This window comes from Eubalaena glacialis, chromosome 19, assembly GCF_028564815.1.
Source record: "Eubalaena glacialis isolate mEubGla1 chromosome 19, mEubGla1.1.hap2.+ XY, whole genome shotgun sequence".
Lineage (NCBI taxonomy): Eukaryota > Metazoa > Chordata > Mammalia > Artiodactyla > Balaenidae > Eubalaena > Eubalaena glacialis.
This window is the reverse complement of record NC_083734.1, coordinates 16427083-16448518: the sequence shown is the minus strand read 5'-3', so window position 1 is coordinate 16448518 and position 21436 is coordinate 16427083. Positions and strand designations below refer to the sequence as shown.

The following is a 21436-nucleotide window of genomic DNA, read 5'->3' as shown; positions in this document are numbered from 1 at the left end:
CAAAATGAAAAACAATAATATAAAGAGACAGACAGAGGCCATAGTCCATTTTATAGTCACTTGCATAGGTGTGTGTGTGTATAATATGAAAATAGGTTTATTTATTGAGTTTCTTGGATTATTGAAAAAATGGAAACGAATATTATTTTGCTTTGACTTAGTGTTTAGAATTTTTAGCACACTGTTTTCAGGAGTCACATGACTTGCATTGCTATAGAATTAAATATTGCAGAACACTGACTTCTGTAAAGTTCCATACAGAGTCAGTTTTAGTTTTGTGGAAATCTAGGATTATTATTTGGCAGAAGGATATGTACCAAAGTTTTTTTTTCTTGTGTGCGTATGTGTGTATTTTGTACTTAAAAAAACCCAAAGAACACCAGATTTGCCATTTTAACCATTTTTAAGTGTACAATTTGTGGCATTAATTATACTCACAATGTTTACAACCATTATTACCACTATCTATTTTCAAAACTTTTTCATCACCCCAAACAGAAGCTCTGTATCTATTAGCAATAACTCATTTCCCCCTCTACCCAGCTGGTGGTAACCTCTAATCTACCTTTTGTCTCTATGAATTTGCCTAGTCTAGATATTTCATATAAGTGGAATCATACAATATTTGTACTTTCATGTATAGCTAATTTCACTTAGCATAATGTGTAGCATAATCACTTGGTGGGTCTTTGATGTTGTAGCATGTATCAGTACTTCATTCCTTTTTATAGCTGAATAATATTCCATTGTTTGTATATACCATGGTTTGTTTATCCATTCATCTGTTGATGGGCACTCGATTGTGTCTACCTTTTGCCTGTTGTGAATAAATGCTACAGTGAACATTGGTGTACAAGTATCTGTTTGAGTCCCTGTTTTCAAATTTTGGTGTGTACCTAGAAGTGAAAATACTGAATTACATAGTAATTCTATGTTTAACTTTTTGAGGAACTGCCAAACTGCACCAGAGTGGCTGCTTCATTTCCATTCCCATCAGCAGTGTACCAGTGTTCCAATTACTCCATGTTCTTGCAAATGCCTATTATTGCCTGTTATTTTGATTTTAGCCATCCTACTAGGTCTGCAGTAGTATCTTGTAGTTTTGATTTGCATTTCCCTAATGACATATGTCGAGCATTTTTTCATGTGCCTATTGGCCATTTGTGTATCTTCTTTGGAGAAATGTCTGTTCAAGTCTTTTGCCCGTTTTAAAAGTTGGGTTTTTTGTCTCTTTGTTGTTGAGTCGTAAGGGTTCTTCATGTATTTTGAATATTAAGTTATTGAATACATGATTTGAAAATATTTTCTCGCATTCTGTAGTTTATCTTTTCTCTTTCTTGATAATGTCATTTGATATACAGAAGTTTGAACTTTGAATGAAATCCAGTTTATCTATTTTTTCTTTCGTTGCTCATGCTTTTGCTATCATGTCTAAGAATTCATAGCCAAATCCAAGGTCATAAAGATTTACCCCTGTGTTTTCTTCTAAGAGTTTTATGGTCTTAACTCTTCTATTTAGGTAATTGATCCATTTTGAGTTAATTTTTGTATATGTTGTGAGGTGGAGGTCCAACTTCATTTTTTGCATATGGAAATCCAGTTGTCCCAGTACTATCTGTTGAAGAGACTGTTGTTCCCCACTGAATTGTCTTGACATCCTTGTCAAATCACTTGGCCATATTGTATACATTTATTTCTGAACTCGCTGTTCTATTCCATTTGTCTTTATGCTAGTACCATACTAGCATACTAGCATGTTTTGATTACTGTAGCTTTGTAGTGAGTTTGAGATCAGGAATAACTTTATTATTCTCTTTAAGGACAGTTTTGGCTATTTGGGACCCCTCCCAATTCCATATGAATTTAAAGACTAGCTTTTCCATTTCTGTGAAAAAGCCTGTTGGAATTTTGATAGGGATTGTTTAAATCTGTAGATCATGTTTGGTAATATTGGCATCTTAACAATATTAAGTCTTACAATCCATGAACGCTGCATGTCTTTCTAAACGTCTATTTAGGTCTTATTTAATTTTGTTTAGCAATGTTTTGTACTGTTCAATGAACTATGTTCTGATGAACCTACATTGACGTAGCATACTCACCATAGTTTATATCAGGGTTCATTCTTAGTGTTGTACATTCTTTGGGTTTGGACAAATGTATAATGACAAGTATCATTATAGTATCATATAGAGTATTTTCACTGCCCTGAAAAAAGCTCTGTGTACAGGTTTTTGTGTAGACGTAAGTTTTCAATTCCTTTAAGCAAATACCAAGTGCTATTGCTGGATAAGTAAGAGTATGTTTAATTTTGTAAGAAACTGCCAAACTATGTTCTGAAATGGCTGTACCATTTTGCATTCCTACCAGCAGTGAATGAGAGTTCCTGTTGTTCCACATCCTCACCAACCTTTGGTGCTATCAATGTTCCAGATTTTGGCCGTTCTAATTAGTGTGTAGCATTATCTCATTGTTATTTCCATTTCCCTGATAATACATGATGTGGACCATCTTTACAAATGCTTATTTGCCACCTGTATATATTCTTTGATATATACAGATATATACCTGATATATAGACCTCTGTTAAGGTCTTCGGCTCATTTTTTTAATCAGGTTGTTTTCTCATTTAAGGGCTTTTCTTTTTTGGGAAATTTTTGATGACTTATTCAATCTCTTTACTAGTTATAGTAAGTAATAATAATAAGTAATACTATTCAGGTTTTCTATTTTTTCATCCTTTAGTCTTGGTAGGTTTTGTTTTTCGGAATTTGCCCATTTTGTCTAATTTGTTGGCATAGTACTCTTATAATCCTTTTTATTTCTGTAGAATCAGTAGTAATGTTCCCACTTCCATTTCTAATTGTAGTAATTTGGGTCTTCTCTTTTTTCTTAGTCTGTGTAGGTAAAGGTTTATCAATTTTGTTGATCTTTTTGAAGAACCAACTTTTGATTTCAATGATTTTCTCTATTTTTTGATTCTTTCACTTATCTCTGCTTTAATCTTTATTATTTCCTTCCTTCTGCTAGCTTTGAGTTTAGTTTGTTTTTCTTTTTTTGGCTTTTAAGTTGTAAAGTTAGGTTGTTAATTTGAGATCTTTCTTGTTTTTTAATGTGTTTATAGCTATAAATTTCCTCCTGAGCACTTCTTTCACTTGGTTCCATAAGTTTTGATATGTTGTATTTTTGTATTAATTCAGCTCTCAGTATTTCTAATATGCCTTGTGACTTCTTCTTTGATACATTTGTTGTTTAAAAGTGTGCTGTTTAATTTTTACAATTTTGTGAATTTTCTATTTTTCCATTTTCGTTATTGATTTCTGACTTTATCCCATTGAGGTCAGAGAAGATACTTTGTATGATATCTATCTTTTAAAATCTACTGAGACTTGATTTTTGGCATAACATATGGTCTGTCCTGAAAAATGTCCCATGTGCACTTGAGAAGAATGTGTATTCTATTGTTGTGTATAGAATGCATATTCTGTTAGATCTAGTTGGTTTATTGTGTTAAGTCCTCTATTTCCCTGCTTATCTTCTGTCTGGTTGTCCTCTCCTTTATTATGAGTGGGTTATTGAAGTCTCCAACTATTATTGTGGAACTGTATATACTTACTGATCTGTCCATAGGTGTGTAAATGTTTATAATTGTTATACCTTCTTGCTGTATTGAACCTTTATTAATAAATAATGTCCTTCTTTGTTTTTTATAACCTTTTTTGATTTAAAGTCTTTTGATTTACAAGTCTTTTTGTGGACCCAATTTTTCATTTCTTTTAAGTAAATACCTAAGATTTGTTGGAGTTGTTGGATCATAGGGCAGGTGTATGTTTAGTTCTATGCCAATTGCCAGACTTTTTCACTAAGTAGAAAGTTTACATTCCCATCTACAGTGTATGAGAATTCTTTTTGCTCCATATCCTTGCCAGCATTAGATATTGACAGTCATTTTAATTTGAGTTATTCTGATGGGTGTGTAATTGTATTTCAGTTAGGTTTTAATGTACATTTCCCTGCTGATTGATGATGTTGAGCTCTTTTTCATAGACTTAATGATCATTCACATATCTTTGGAAGTATCTGTTCAAATATTTTGCCCATTTTTTGAAAATTGGGCTTTCTTTTTAAATTGAGTTTGTAGAATTTCCAGGATACTTGGATCAATCAATATATGTTTTGTGAATATTTTCTTCTAGTATGTGCACTGGAAAATTATATATATTCTGCAGTTTATTGGGTGTGATTATCTATGTATGTCAAGTAGGTAACATTTGTTGGTTATATTCTTCAGATCTTTTGGGTCCTTTCTGATTTTACTAGTTTGTTTTTGGTCTGTGTGTTCTATCAGTATTTAAAAATCTCCACTGATAGTGGATTTATCTATTTTGCTTTTTAGCTGTATCTTGTTTTACTTTATACATTTCTGATCTATGTTACTGGGAATGTACAAATTTAAGATTATTGTATCTTGTTGAATTGTCCCATTATCATTAAAATTCCACTCTTTACCTTTCTTAGTATTTCTTGCTTTAAAATCTACTTTGATATTAATGATAGCTTTCTTTGGCTAATGCTTATGTAGTGTATTTCTTTTTCCTTTTCATTTATTATTTCTGGAACTTTATTCTAAAGTATTTCTCATCTTTGTTGTTTTTTCCTCCACGAATTTTTTTCCACTTTTATTGTGATATAATTGACATATAACATTGTGTAAGTTTAAGGTGTACAGCGTGTTGATTTGATACATTTATATATTGCAAAATGATTACTACTATATCATTAGCTAACACCTCCATCCCGTCACATAATTACCATTTCCTTTTTGTAGTGAGAACATTTATGATCTACTCTTTTAGCAGCTTTCATGTATATAATAAAGTATTATTAGTTGTAATCCCCATGTTGTACATTAGAGTCCCAGAATTTGTTAATCTTATAACTTGTACCCTTTGACCATTATCTTCCCTACCCCCAACCCCTGGTAACCATCACTCTATTCTCTGTTTCTCTGAGTTCAGCTTTTTTAGATTCCACATATAAGTGATAATAAACAGTATTTGTCTTTCTCTGTCTTACTTATTTCACATAGCATGATGCCCTCACGTTTCATCCAGGTTGTTGCGAACAGCAGAATTTTCTTCTTTTTCATGGCTGAATAATATTCTGTTGTTTGTATGGGCACACACTGCATCTTCTTAATCCATTCCTCCTTTGATGGACACTTCAAGATATGGTTGTTTCCATGTCTTGACTATTGTGAATAATGCTGTAATGAACATGGAGGTGCAGATATCTCTTCAAATTGCAATTCCCATTCATTTGGGTATATATCCAGAAGTAGGATTACTGGATCATATGGTAGTTCTATTTTTAATTTTTTGAGGAGCCTCCATACTGTTTTCCATAGTGGCCATACCAGCTTATGGCCACTGCACACTCTTGCCAACACTTGTTATCACTTGTCTTTTTCATAATAGCCATTCTGACAGGTGTAAGGTGACATATCATTGTGGTTTTGATTTGCATTTCCCTAATGATTAGTGATATTTTCATGTACCTGTTGACATACGTCTTCTTTGAAAAAATGTCTATTCAGGTCCTCTGCCTATATTTTAATTAGGTTGGTTTTTTTTGTTTGTTTTTTGCTATTGAGTTTTATGAGTTATGTATATATTTTGGATATTAACCCCTTATCAGATACATGATTTGCAGATATTTTCTCCCATTCCATAGATTACCTTTCCATTTTGTTGATTGTTTCTTTTGCTGTGCAGAAGCTTTTTAATTTGATGCAGTCCCACTTATTTAATTTTGCTTTTGTTGTTTGTGCTTTGGGTGTCATATCCAGAAAATTGCTGCCAAGACCAATGTCAAGGAGCTTTTTCTCTGTCTCATCTTTGTTTTAATTGGAGTGTTTTGCCCATCTATATTTGATGCTATTACTAACGTAGTTGGGCATAAGTCTGTTTTCCTATTTGATTTTTGTTTGTCCTATCTGTTCTTTATTTATTCCTCATTCTTGCTATCTTTTGAATTAATCAAGTGTTTATTGTTTTTTTGTTTTAAAATATAGGTTTTAATTGAGGTATGGAAAGACCAAAGATCAGGTAACAACTGCCATTGAAAAGATAGTTTAGGGATTTCCCTGATGGTCCAGTGGTAAAGAATCCCCCTTTCAATGCAGGGGACACGGGTTCGATCCCTAGTCAGGGAACTAAGATCCCACATGCCATGGGGCAACTAAGCCTGCGCACCACAACTAGAGGGAAGCCTGAGTGCTGCACAACTAAGACCCGATGTAGCCAAAAATAAATAAAATAATAAGTCTTTAAAAAAAAAAGAAAAGATAGTTTATTATACTCACAGATTCCAAGAGAAGAGGGCATGCCATGCCAGAGAGGGCCACTTGGGGAAGCACTGGTATAAGTGAGAAAGCAAGGGAAAAAGCATGGGCAAGAGCCTTTATTGTGGTTTCTGTGGGAATAAACAAGTGAAGCAGGGTAAGCAAGTTTTGGATTAACTAGTTTAATTTCAGCAGGCCGTGGGTAGAGGGGCTGTCCCTAGTTGTCTGGTTCTCGGCCCTGTGGTGATTAGACTATGGTGTAGGGGCCCATAGTGTGAAGTCATTGGAGATACAGGCTCTGGATTTGTGGTTTGTATATGAAAGAAGTGCTTGTTTTTTCTCTCTAGGAATTAGCTAGCTCTGGGAGTGTAGTCTCTTCCTGTTAGCAAGGCCCTAGCTGTCAAAGCATCAGATTACAGCAACTTAGAAGATATGATTAATATATTTTTTCTCACAATCTTTTGGTTATACAGTCCTTTATTATTATTTTAATTGTTACCCTAGAGATTATACTATATATTCTTGACTTACTATAGTTAACTTAAATGAGCACTTTTACCACTTCTCAAACAATGTAAAAACTGTACAGTATTTCAACTCTTTCTCCTGTGTTTTGTGAAGTTTTTCTCATATATTTTGCTTCTAAAATGTCCATTTGATTCCCTTTTTTTTAAAAAAATATTTTATTTATTTATTTATTTATTTGGCTGCTCTGGGTCTTAGTTGCAGTGTGTGGGATCTTCATTGAGGCATGAGGGATCTTTATTTATTTATTTTTTTAGTTGCAGCATGCGAGATCTTTTAGTTGTGGTGTGCAGGATCTTTTAGTTGTGGCATGCGGAATCTTTAGTTGCGGCATGCGGGATCTTTAGTTGTGGCATGCAAATTCTTAGTTGCAGCCTGTGGGATCTAGTTCCCTGACCAGGGATCAAACCTAGGCCCCCTGTATTGGGAGCTTGGAGCCTTAGCCACTGGACCAACAGGGAAGTACCCCCCCCCCTTTTTTTTTCAAGACTGTCAGTAACTCCAGTATTTGAGTCCCCATTGGGCCTATTTATATTTCCAGTTTTTGCTTTTCAGTATTTGGTCCACTTTTTAGCATGCCTTACAATTGGTGATTGATTACTCTTCTTTTTAGAGGAGAATTTGTAGATGTTTTGGATGGTTCTATTTTTCTTCAAAGACAGTTGTGGTTTCTTTTGGTAAGCTGATAGTATAGTGTTGAATCACCTTGAGGCTTGGTTTTAGGCTTTATTAGGGCTAGTTGATGTCAGTTTTGCCCTTATTACTAGGCCTTTGCCCTTACTCTTAAACCATGGCTCTTCTAGAATCCCAACTGACTGTCTAGGGTGTTTATCAAAGCTCAAGCAGGGCTTCCCTGGTGGCGCAGTGGTTAAGAATCCGCCTGCCAATGCAGGGGACATGGGTTCGAGCCCTGGGCTGGGAAGAGCCCACATGCCGCAGAGCAACTAAGCCGGTGCACCACAACTACTGAGCCTGTGTTCTAGAGCCCGCGAGCCACAATTACTGAAGCCCACACGCCTAGAGCCCGTGCTCCACAAGAGAAGCCACTGCAATGAGAAGCCTGCACTCTGCAACGAAGAGTAGCCCCCACTCGCTGCAGCTTCTCTCCAGCACTTTTTGTCTTCTGAAAGCTCTGCTTATCTCTTTAGTCTTCCAACTGCTGTTTTCTTTTGGGTTTCTGGGAGTCTTAGGCAGTATATACTTAGTAGTTGACTGTTTACTTGAGGAGAATTCGCAGATTTTCGAGCTGCTTCTTTTCAGCTCCCTCTTCTGTGATTATGCCTTTTTTTCCAATATATTAACCTTTAAAAAAACTGAAATATTGTTAATTTACAATATTATGTTAGTTTCAGGTGTATAGCAGAGTGATTCAGTTATATATATTTCAGATTATTTTTCATTACAAGTTATTGTAAGATATTGAATATAGTTCCCTGTGCTATACAGTAAATCCCAAAAGCCCAAACAAGAATCAAAGCAGTCAGTGTATGTAAAACAACTGTATCTATTTTAGGTATAGTAGTTGGTATGTATTAATCCCACACTCCTAATTTATCCCTTCCCCCCTCGCTTTCCCTTTTGGTAACCAGAAGTTTGTTTTCTATGTCTGTGAGTTTGTTTCTGTTTTGTATGTAGATTTATTTGTATTATTTTTTAGATTGCACATATAAGTGATATCATATAATATTTATCTTTTTCTGTCTGACTTGACTTTGTATGCTATTTTCTACATCATTCATGCTGCTGCAAATGGCAATATTTCACTCTTTTTTGTGGCTGAGTAGTATTCCATCATGTATATACCACATCTTCTTAAACCACGATTGTGCTTTTTAAGTTCCAGGTGCTTTGGAAGCTCCTATCTCTGGCCTCTCTCCTCAGCCTGGCTTCCTCCTTGGACTCTTGTTTTCCTGTTATACCACAAGTTCAGGGATGAAGCTGGAGTAAATTTATTGCTCACATTGGATACTGTTCTCCTCTCAAGGCTTCTAGTCTCTAAAGCTTTGCCTACGTTTGTTGCTCTCCAGTAGTTTCATACAATTGTTTTACATACACTGACTGCTTTGATTCTTGTTTGGGCTTTTGGGACAGTCTAACAGAAACATGGCAAAAATTAGTGGTGAAATTTCCCTTGATTTATGTTTGATATTATTTGTACTTGCGTAGACTTTTCATATATCCTACTCTAAAGATATGTGTTTTTGGTTTTTTAATTTTTATTTATTTATTTATTTACTTATTTATTTATTTTTGGCTGCATTGGGTCTTCGTTGCTGCGCACGGGCTTTCTCTAGTTGTGGTGAGCGGGAGCTACTCTTCGTTGCGATGCGTGGGCTTCTCATTGCAGTGGCTTCTCTTGTTGTGGAGCACAGGCTCTAGGTGTGCGGGCTTCCGTAGTTGTGACGTGTGGGCTCAGTAGTTGTGGCTTGTGGTCTCTAGAGTGCAGGCTCAGTAGTTGTGGTGCATGGGCTTAGTTGCTCCACGGCATGTGGGATCTTCCCAGACCAGGGCTCAAACCCATGTCCCCTGCATTGGCAGGAGGATTCTTAACCACTGTGCCACCAGGGAAGCCCAAGATATGTGTTTTTGGAGCAATTGGTCTTTCATTGATACTGAAAAGTAGAGAATTTCAGTAGGTTTTCTGTCTTCTTCAGACCTGCCCATATGATCTATCCAGTGAGGAATGTTATTGTCCTTTTCCTTTCGTTAAAGGGACTGAATTAAATCACATATTAGCAAATTATCAATGATTTTAAAATTTTAAATAAAACTATAAAATTGCATTATCCAAAATCCAGAACTGAAGTGGGTGTGTTTTGAATTAAGGTTGTAATGAGAACTAAGGATGGGATCAGAGAAAGGTAAAAAGGAAAGACAAGCAAGGGCTCCTGAAGGGAGCCTCCTCCACTAAATACTAAAAAATGTAGGCTTTATTCTGAAGTCTTGAGGGAACACTGAAGTGCAACAGAAATATTTCCATTTATGACATAGAAAGTTTATTTTTGTAGCAGTGTAGAAGAGAGATTGGCAAGTGTCAAAGATCAGATAAGGGAGGCTGATTATGAAGATTTTATAATTGGAAAGAAATGCTGAGAGCTCAAACTAGATAGTGGCAGTGAATTTAAAGCTTAAATTGATGGAATCAAAAGAACTTGTTTTCTGACAAGATAAGAGGGTGGACACTGTGGTGCCTCACTCACGGAAGAGAATTATTTACTGGGGATGGGGTAGTGGTGGGCAGGGAGAGATTCTCTAGTGCTTGGACCTCCTTGTGCAGTATTTCTGGGTTTGTCCTACCCAGGCTGGATTATTTCAGAGAGCTGTGGTTGGGAGAGAAAGTCTCATAGTCCCAGAGTTAAGTATAGGAGGGGCAACAAAAGCTAATTGGTCTAAGCTAGATATCAGGAGCTGGCTTAGGAGAGACCTGGTGGTTAAACACAATGGGTGATCCTGGATTGGGAAAAAATTCCTATAAAGGACATTGAGATAATTGGTGAAATTTGAATATGGACTATATATGCACTGTATAATAGTATTATATCAATGCTAAATTTCCTAAATTTGATCTGTTGTTTTTCAAGAGAATGTTCTTGTTCTCAGGAGATACATGAAGTTCTTTGGAACCAAGGGTAGGAATTTATCTCAAGTCCTATTCAATAATAAAAGAATGATAACGTAATGATAACAGTATATATTTTTAGATAAAGAGTTTCAAAGCAAATGTGGCAAAATGTTAACCAAGGATTTATCTATAGTAGGTGCCATGCTATAGCTCATGGTCCAGCCTGTGAACTATTTTCATTTAGCTTTCAAACTAAGAATGATTTTTACATTTGGAAAAACAAAAGGAAGAGTATGCAACAGAAAAAGAAGAAATGTATTTGGCCCACAAGGCCTAAAATGTTTAATATCTTGATCTCCACGCTCCCAACGCAGGGGGCCCGGGTTTGATCCCTGGTCGGGGAACTAGATCCCACATGCGTGCTGCAGCTAAGAAGTGTGCATGCCGCAACTAAAAGATCCCACATGCTGCAACTAAGACATGGCGCAGCCCCCCCAAAAAATGTATATATATATGTATATAAAGAAAAGAAACCTAGGTTCTGGTTAGGACCACTTGAGGAACCATTGCATGGAAGCTTAGAGGAGTCAGGGGCAACTGCTCAGAGCAGGTGTTTTCTGTTAATTGTCTTGATGTCTGGGAAACATGTACCATATAGAGGAGCATAGTTTGACTGTAGCTCACAATTGACTAATTTTGCTGTCATTCTATTTCTAGGTCACTAACCTTCATATTTTGTAGTATTAGATAAACCCATGTGGCAGTGTGTGTATGTGTGTGTTGCATATGTGAGTGTGCACGCTTAAAAGTGTGCTTCTGATTTTATGTGCTCTCTCACCCCAGCCTCATGACAGGGCTAAATGTGCAGTGTCTTTCTATAGAGTATATACAGGAAGGACCGTCTCATCAAATTTTTTTAGGTAACTAAAAATAGTTCTTAAAATATAGGTCTGAATTTTCATTAATTGACAGTAGGGGTCACCTTAAATTTAAGAATACTTCAATTGAGCCAGGTATTCTGGCTGTCTTCAGACAAGCTAATCAAGGACTGGCATCATAATAAGGGTTTGAAACCAAACCAAAGAGTCAGATATCCATAAGGACCACTATCTCTAGATTGCCAGGAAGATAAACGTTCTCTTTTAGTTTCCAGTACCTTACATAGAACCAACATGATGTCTGTAGATGGGCCATAGAACACTGGCTTTGGAACCAAGCTTCCAAACAAATGTGGCAGACCATGTATGATCCCAGTGAAGTCATTTATTTACTTTGTAAAAGTTTTTTTCTTTATTTTAAAAACTGAGATGTAATATTTACCTCTTATTTCCTAGTGTAAGATTTTATTAATCTGTATTCTTTTAGGGGCTTGGCAAGTTTTATATTTTCAGTGGTACAGCAAATTGTTTAATGTTTTAAGAAAAAAGATATAAATATAAAAAAGAAGGGCTTCCTTGGTGGCGCAGTGGTTAAGAATCTGCCTGCCAATGCAGGAGACACGGGTTCGAGACCTGGTCCGGGACGATCCCACATGCCGTGGAGCAACTAAGCCCGTGCGCCACAACTACTGAGCCTGTGCTCTAGAACCCGTGAGCCACAACTACTGAAGCCCGTGCGCCTAGAGCCTGTGCTCCACAACAAGGGAAGCCACAGCAATAAGCCTGTGCACCACAACGAAGAGTAACCCCTGCTTGCCACAACTAGAGAAAAGCCCGCGTGCAGCAACGAAGACCCAGTGCAGCCAAAAATAAATAAATAAATTTATTTTTAAAAAAAGAATTATAGAAAGACAGTTTACATATAATTAATTGATATGGTGGTTTCAGAACATTCTTATTAATTCATTAAAATAGCTCCCAAATGGATATTCACAGTTTCCTGGTCTGTAACAAAATGATTGGTTGTATATATTGTCTTTTTTTGCTCTTTACAGCGTGAAGTTTGTCCTTAGGCCTGTAGCCAATTTTACCTTTATTTTTTTACTTTCAGATGGTGAGAAGAGATAACATGTAGTATTGTGCTCTTATTTAATTACTCATAGCTCATTTAATTCTGTTCTAAATAGTATTTTAATTTTTTTATTTTTTGAATTATAATGGACCTACAGTACTATGTTAGTTCCAAGTGCACAACATAGTGATTTGATATTTCTGTATGTTACAAAATGGTTACCATGATAAATCTAGTTACCATCTGTCACCATACAAAGTTATTACAGTATCATTGCCTGTATTCCTCATGCTGTACATTTCATCCCTATGACTCACTTAGTTTCTAACTGAAAGTTTGTACCTCTTAATCTCCCTCACCTGTTTCACTCATCCCCTCACCCCCATCCCCTCTGGCAAACCACCTGTACCTTCCCTGTATCTATGAGTCTGTTTCCATTTTGTTTGTTTGTTTTGTTTTTAGATTCCACATGTAAGTGAAATCATATATTTGTCTTTCTCTGTCTGATTTATTTTACTTAGCATAATATCCCCTGGGTCCATCCATGGTTTCACAAATGGCAAGATTTCACTCCTTTTTAATGGCTTAGTAATACTCCATTTTATTTATATACACACACACAGACACACACCATTATATATATGTGTGTATGTATATATGCAGCATGTCTTCTTTATCCATTGGACACTTAGGTTGCTTCCATATCTTGGCTATTGTAAATAAAGCTGCAGTGAGCATGGGGGTGCGTATAATCTTTTCAAATTAGTGTTTTTGTTTTCTGCGGAAAAATACACAGAAGTGGAATTGCTGTATTGTCTAGTAGTTCTATTTTTAATTTTTGAGGAAGCTCCATACTGTTTTCCATAGTGGCTGCACCAGTGTACATCCCCAGCAATAGTGCACGAGGGTTCCCTTTTCTCTACATCCTCATCAACACTTGTTATTTGTTGTCTGTTTAATAGCCATTCTGACAGGTGTGAGGTGATATCTTACTGTGCTTTTGATTTGCATTTCCCTGATGTATCTGTTGGCCACCTTTATGACTTCTTTGGGAAAATTTCTATTCAGGCCCTCTACCCATTTTTTAATTGGGTTGTTTGTTTTGATGTTGAGTTGTATGATTTCTTTGTATAATTTGAATATTAACCCCTTATCACATATATTATCTGCAAATATCTTCTCCCATTCAGTAGGCTGCCTTTTCATTTTGTTGACAGTTTCCTTCCCTGTGCAAAGCTTTTTAGTTTCATGTAGTCCCATTTGTTTATTTTTTGCTTTGTTTCCCTTGCCTGAGAAGACATATCTGAAAAAATATTCCTAAGACTGATTTCAAAGAGTGTACTACCTATGTTTTCTTCTAGGAGTTTTAATCCATTTTGAGTTTATTTTTGTAAATGGTGTGAGAGAGTAGTCCAATTTGATTCTTCTGCATGTAGCTTTCTAGTTTTCCCAACACCATTTATTGAAGAGGCTGTCTTTTCCCCATTGTGTGTTCTTGCTTCCTTTGTCATGGATTAATTAACCATATAAATGTGGGTTAGTTCTGGGCTCTCTGTTCTCTCTCATTGATCTATGTGTCTGTCTTGTGCCAGTATCATAGTGTTTTGGTAACTGTAGCATTGTGGTATAGTTTGAAATCAGGGAGCATGATACCATCAGCTTTGTTCTTCTTTCTTAGTATTGTTTTAGCTATTTGGGGTTTTATGTTTCCTTACAAATTTTAGAATAATTTGTTCTAGTTCTGTGAAAAATGCCATTGGTATTTTGATAGGGATTGCATTGAATCTGTAGGTTGCCCTGAGACTATGGGCATTTTAACAATATGAATTTCTCCAATCCATGAGTAAATACATCCTTCCATTTGTTTGTGTAATCTTCAATTTCTTTTATCAGTGTCTTATAGTTTTCAGAGAACAAGTCTTTTACCTCCTTGGTTAGAATTATTCCTAGGTATTTGTTTTTGGATGTAATTGTAAATGGGATTGTTTTCTTAATTTCTTTCCTTTTTTGATAGTTGTTATTTGTATAGAAACTCAAGAGACTTCTGTACATTAATTTTGTATCCTGCAACTTTACTGAATTCACTGTTGAGTTCTAATAGCTTTTTGGTGGCATCCTTAGGATTTTTTTATATATAGTATCAGGCCATCTGCAAAAAGTGATAATTTTGCTTCCTCCTTTCCAATTTGGATGCCTTTTATTTCCTTTTCCTTCCTAATTGCTCTAGCTAGGACTTTCAGTACTATGTTGAATAAAAGTTACAAGAGTAGTCATCCTTGTCTTGTTCCTGATCTTAGAAGAAAGGCTTTCAGCTTTTCACCATTGTGTATAATGTTGGCTTCAGGTTTGTCATATATGCCCTTTAATATGTTAAGGTATATTCCCTCTATACCCACTTTGTTGAGAGTTTTTATCATAAATGGATGTTGATTTTTGTAAATCTTGCTGGCCTTGTAGAATAAGTTCAGAAGCATTTCTTCCTCTTCAGCTTTTTGGAATAGTTTGAGAAGGATAGGTGTTAACTCTTCTTTAAATGTTTGGTTGAATTCACCTGTGAAGCCATCTGGTCCTGGACTTTGTTTCTTGGGAGTTTTTTGATTACTGATACAGTTCATTACTGGTAATTGGTCTCTTCCTATTTTCTATTTCTTCCTGATTCATTCTTGGGAGATTGTATGTTTCTAGGAATTTATTTATTTCTTCTAGGTTGTCCATTTTATTGGTGTGTAATTGTTCATAGTAATCTCATTTGTAATACATTTGTAGTCTGTGATGTCAGTTGTAACTTCTCTTTCATTTCTGATTTTATTTATTTGGGCCCTCTCTTTTTTTCTTAATGAATCTGGCTAAAAGTTTATCAATTTTGTTTATCTTTTTGAAGAACCACCTCTTATTTTCATTGATCTTTTATGTTGTATTTTTAGCCTTTATTTATTTCTGCTCTGATCTTTATAATTTTTTCTTTCTACTAACTTTGAATTTTGTTTGTTCTTCTTTTTCTAGTTCCTTTACATTTAAGGATAGGTTGTTTATTTGAGATTTTTCCTGTTTCTCGAGGTGGGCTTGTATTGCTATAAACTTCCCTCTTAGAACTGCTTTTGTTATGTCCCATAGCTTTTGGTTCATTGTATTTCCATTTTCATTCGTCTCCAGGTATTTTTTTATTTTTTCAGTAACCCACTGATTACTTAGTGTTTACTATCATATAGTTTAGCTTCCATGTGTTTGTGTTTTTGCAGTTTTTTTCCTGTAATTGATTTCTAGTCTGATACTGTTGTGGTTGGGAAAGATGCTTGATAATAATATAATAATAATATTTATATATGAATGATTATTTTATCTTATTTATTATTATTATTTTTTGGCTGCGTTGCATCTTCATTGCTGCATGCGGGCTTTCTCTCTAGTTTCAGCGAGCGGGGACTACTCTTCATTGTGGTGCGTGGGCTTCTCATTGCGGTGGCTTCTCTTGTTGCAGAGCACGGGCTCTAGGCGTGCGGGCTTCAGTAGTTGCAGCACGTGGGCTCAGTAGTTGCAGTGCGCAGGCTGTACGGCATGTGGGCTTAGCAGTTGGGGCGCACAGGCTTAGTTGCTCTGTGGCATGTGGGATCTTCCTGAACCAGGGATCGAACCCATGTCCCCTGCATTGGCAGGTAGATTCTTGACCACTGCACCACCAGGGAAGTCCCCTGAATGATTATTTTAAATTGATGATCTCTTAAGTTTGAATGCATTCTAACAACCCTGCATTTGTATTCCCCTCCTCCCCACACTCAGTGTTTTTGATACCATATTTTATATCCTTTTCTTTTTTGTATCCCTTAATTACTTATTGAGGATATAGATGATTTTACTACCTTTGTTTTTTAACCTTCCTACTAGCTTTTATAAGTAACTGATCTAGCTTTACTGTATGTTTGCCTTTACCAATGAGATTTTTACATTCATAATTTTTCTATTTATAGTTGTGGCCTTTTCCACTTAGAAAAGTCCCCATAACATTTCTTGTAAAGCCAGTTTAATGGTGCTCAACTCTTAGGTTTTGCTTGTCTCTAAAACGCTTTGTCTCTCTTTCAAATCTGAATTATATTCTTGCTGGATAGAGTATTCTTATTTGTAGGTTCTTTCCTTTTATTACTTTAAATATATGGTGCCACTCCGTTCTGCCCTGCAAAATTTCTGCTGAAAAGTCAGCTGACAGTCTGGTAGGAGTTTGCTTGTACGGAGTTTGCTTATACATAGCTAGTTGCTTTTCCCTTGCTGCTTTTAAGATTCTCTGTTTACCTTTAATTTTTACCATTTTAATTAGAATGTGTCTTGGTGTGGACCGCTTTGTGTTTATTTTCTTTGGGACACTCTCTGCTTCCTGGACCTGCGTCTGTTCTCCAGGTTAGGGAGGTTTTCAGCTATTATGTCTTCATATATGTTCTCTGTCCCTTTCTCTCTCTCTTTTCCTTCTGGGACCCCTATAATACAAATGTTAGTAAGCTTGCTGTTACCCCAGAGGTCTCTTAAACTGTCCCCACGCCTTTTTTTAAATTCTTTTTTTCTGTTTAGCTTTGGTGATTTCCACTACTCTGTATTCCAGTTTGCTGATCCATTCCTCTGTATCATCTAATCTACTGTTGATTCCTTTTAGTCTATTTTTTATTTCAGTTATTGTATTCTTCAGCTAGGTTCTTCTTTATGTTTTCTAACTCTTTGTTAAACTTTTCACTGTGTTCATCCATTTTTCTCCCAAGTGCTGAGCATCTTTAAGATCATTACCTTGAACTCTTTATTGGGTAAATTGCCTACTTCCATTTCACTTAGTTCTTCTAGGGTTTTATCTTGTTGCTTCATGTGGACCATATTCCTTTGTTGCCTCATTTTGCCTAATTCACTGTGTTTATTTGTATGTATTAGGTAGGTTGGTTATGTTTCCCAATCTTGGAGGAGTGCTTTATGTAGAAGATATCCTATTGGGCTCAGCAGTACACTCCCCTCTGGTCACCAGAGCTATATGATCTAGGGGTGCCCCCTATTTTGGCTGAGCAGACTCTTCTGTAGTGCTGGGGCCAACTACTATAGGTGCAGTGGTAGGCGGGGCTGATTTCCAGCCCAGTTGGTTGCCAGTCCTTGCCTTGTGTGGAAGCTGCCTGATGCTTGTGGGCCGGAGCTGGATCTTGGTACAGCTGGCTGTGCAGCCCAGGGAGTCCCGGGACTGGTGCTGGCTTGCTTGTTGGAGGTGTCCCAGGGCTGGTGCTGGTCTGTTGGTGGGCTGGCGGTGGGGGAACCAGGAGTAGAGCTGCCTGGCTGGTGTGTGGATAAGCCCTAGGCACTAATAAGCTGGAGGGAAGACTCCCAAAAGGTGCTTGTCAGCCCCAGTGTCTTTGTGGTAGACCGAGTTCCCAAAAATGGATGTTGAACCATTCTTGTGACCGTGGGATGAATCCAACTTGATCATAGTGTGTGGTCTTTTTTATGTGTTGTCGAATTTGGTTTGCTAAAATTTTGTTGAGAATGTTTGCATCTATATTCATCAAAGATGTTGGCCTGTAATTTTCTTTTTTGGTAGTGTCTTTGGTTTTGGTATCAGGTTGATGGTGGCTTCACAGAATGACTATTAGAGTGTTCCCTCCTAATCAGTCTTTTGGAAGAGTTTGAGAAGGATTGGTATAACTTCTGCTTTGTATGTTTGGTAGAATTCCCCAGTGAAGACATCTGGTCCATGACTTCTGTTTGCAGGGAGTTTTTTTTTTTATGTTACAGATTCTATTTCACTTCTAGTGAGCAGTCTATTCAAATTATCTATTTCTTCTCGATTCAGTTTTGGTGTGCTGTATGTTTCTAGAAACTTGTCCATTTCTTCCATGTTGTCCAATTTGTTGGCATATAATTGCTCATAATATTCTCTCTTTTTTTTTTGTTGTTGTATTTCTGTGGTATCTGTTGTTATTTCTCCTCTCTCATTTCTTATTTTGTTTATTTGGGTCCTCTCACTTTTCTTCTTGGTGAACCTGGCCAGAAGTTTGTCGATTTTGATTACCCTTTTTTAAAAAAACAGCTTTTGGTTTTATTGATTTTTTTTTTCCTAGACTTTAAAATCTCTATTTTATTTATTTTCTCTCTGATCTTTATTATTTCCTTCCTTCTTTAGGTGTTGTTTGTTCTTCTTTTTCTAATTCTTTTAGGTGGTAGATTAGGTTGTTTATTTGAGACTTTTCTTGTTTTTTGAGGAAGGCCAGTATCGCCTTGAACTTCTCTTAGGACTGCTTTTGCTGCATCCCATAGATTTTGTATGGTTGTGTTTTCATTGTCATTTGTCTCAAGTTATTTTTTAATTTCCTCTTTGATTTCATCATTGACCCTTTGTTTTTTAGTAGCATGTTGCTTAGTCTCCATGTAATCGTTTTCTTCACATTTCTCTTTCTGTGGCTGATTTCGAGTTTCATTCTGTTGTGGTCAGAATAGATGCTTGAAATAATTTCTGTCCTCTTAAATTTGTTGAGGCTTGTTTTGTGTCCTTGTGTGTAGTCTATCCTAGAAAATGTTCCATGTGAACTTGAAAAGAATATGTATTCTGAGGTTTTTTGGATGTAATGTCCTGAAAATATCTATTAATTCTGTTTGTTCTATTGTGTCATCCAGGATCTCTGTTGCCTTATTGATTCTGTCTGGGAGATCTGTCCATTGATGTCAGTGGGGTGTTAAAGTCTCCTGCTATTATTGTATTCCAGTCAGTTTCTCCCTTTATGTCTGTATTTGTTTTATGTATTTAGGTGCTCCTATATTGGGTGCATATATGTTAAAAGGTGTAATATACTCTCCCTGTATTGATATTTTTATCATTATATAGTGTCCTTCTTTATCTTTATGGCCTTTGTTTAAAGTCTGTTTTGTCTGATATGAGTATTGCTATCCGTGCTTTCTTATCATTTCCATTTGCATGAAATATCTTTTTCCATCCCCTCACTTTCTATTTTTTTTTCTTTTAAAGTTAGCCTTTATTTCTTAAGCTGGTGGTGGATACACTGGTATTCATTCTGTTGTTGTTATTTTGTTGTTTTTTTTGGCCACACAGCATGCTGGATCTTAGTTCCCCGACCAGGTTTCGAACCCATGCCCCCTGCAGAGGAAGCTCAGAGTCTTAACCACGGGACTGCCAGGGAAGTCCCCATCCCCTCATGTTCAATCTGTGTGTGTTCTTTGCTCTAAAGTAGGTCTCTTGTAGGCAGCATATTGTAGGCTCTTGTTTTATTATCCAATCTGCCCTATGTCTTTTGATTGGAGCATTTAATCCATTGATATTTAAGGTAATTATTGATAGATAGACATATTAATTGTCATTTTAAACCTTGTTTTCCAGTTGATTTTGTATTTCTTCTTTGTTTCTTTTTCTCTTTGTTTTTCCTTTTGTGGTTTGATGGTGTTCTTTTCTACCATGCTTGAGTTCTCTTCTTTTTGGTGTTTGTGAATCTACTGTTTGTTTTTTATTTGTGCTTACCCTGTTTTTCAAGTATGTTAAGCCAATACTATATCTACTTGCTTTAGGTGGTAGCCATATAGGCTAAAACACATTCTTAAAAAAAAAAATCTGCATTTTCTTCCTCCCCTCCCCCACATTTAATGATTTTGATGTCCTCTTTTACACCGTTTTTATCCTTTTGCTGTTCATTGTAGTTATCATCACTTTTACAAAACGGTTTTATTTTTTGTTTTTTAATCTATGTTTTGGTTTATTCAAATGAAATACTTTCCAATTATGATTTTCTCTTTCCTATAGATTCTTCTTTTCTATTTAGAGAAGACCTTTCAATTTTTCTTTTAGGATAGGTTTAGTATTGCTGTATTCTTTTAGTTTTTGCTTGTCTGAGAAATTATTGATTTCTCCTTCTATTCTAAATTATAATCTTGGTGGGTAGAGTATCCTAGTTTGCAGGTTTTTCCCTTTCAGGGCTTTGAGTATTTCTTGCCTGTAGCATTTCTGTAGAGACATTAGCTGATAGATATGGGGGTTCCCTTGTAACTAACTCTTTGTTTTTCTTTTGCTGCCTTTAGAATCCTTTCTTTAAATTTTGCCATTTTAATTATAATATGTCTTGGTGTAGGTCTTTTTGGGTTCATCTTGTTTTGGATCCTCTGTGCTTCCCGTACCTGGATATCTGTTTCTTACTTTAGGTTTGGGATGTTTTCAGTCACAATTTCTTCAAGTACATTTTCGATCCCCATTTCTCTTTCTTCTCCTTCTGGGATCCCTATTATGTGTAGATTGGCTCACATTGTATTATCCCATAGGTCTCATATATTGCTTTCTTTTTTTTTTCATTTGTCTTCTGTCTGCTGTTGTGATTGGATGATTTCCATTATTCTGTCTTCTAGATCACTTATTCATTCTTTTGATTGCTGTTCTTTGCCTTTAGCTCAGCTTTTGTCTCAGCAAATGAGTTTTCTAATTTTAATTGGCTCCTCTTTATAGTTTCTAATTCCTTGTTACAGTGGTTGGCATTTGTATCAATAGCTTTCTTAATTCCTTCAGTATTTTTATTACTTCCTTTTTGAACTCAGGATCTCATAGACTGGAGAGGTCTGTTTCTTTTTTCTTTTTTTAATTTAATTACTTTATTTATTTACTTACTTATTTGGCTGTGTTGGGTCTTCTTTGCCGTGCGCGGGCTTTCTCTAGTTGTGGCGAGTGGGGGCTACTCTTCGTTGCAGTGCGCGGGCTTCTCATTGCGGTGCCTTCTCGTTGTGGAGCACGGGCTCTAGACGCGCGGGCTTCAGTAGTTGTGGCACACAGGCTCAGTAGTTGTGGCTTGAGGGCTCTAGAGCACAGGCTCAGTAGTTGTGGTGCACGGGCTTAGTTGCTCTGTGACATGTGGGATCTTCCTGGACCAGGGCTCGAACCCATGTCCCCTGCATTGGCAGGCGGATTCTTAACCATTGTGCCACCAGGGAAGTCCTGAGAGGTCTGTTTTATTGCTTGTTCTTTCAGGAGATTTTTCTTGTTCTTTTAATTGGGAGTGGTTCCTCTGCTTCTTTATTTTACTTATATTTCTCTGACTCTGTGCATTTAG

General features: G+C 36.3%; 1 protein-coding gene across 1 annotated transcript in view; it reads left to right on the top strand.

Moving 5' to 3' along the window:
* TAOK1 (TAO kinase 1) overlaps nt 1-21436 on the top strand; it is a 147345-nt gene that overhangs the window by 56411 nt on the left and 69498 nt on the right. The window lies entirely within an intron of this gene.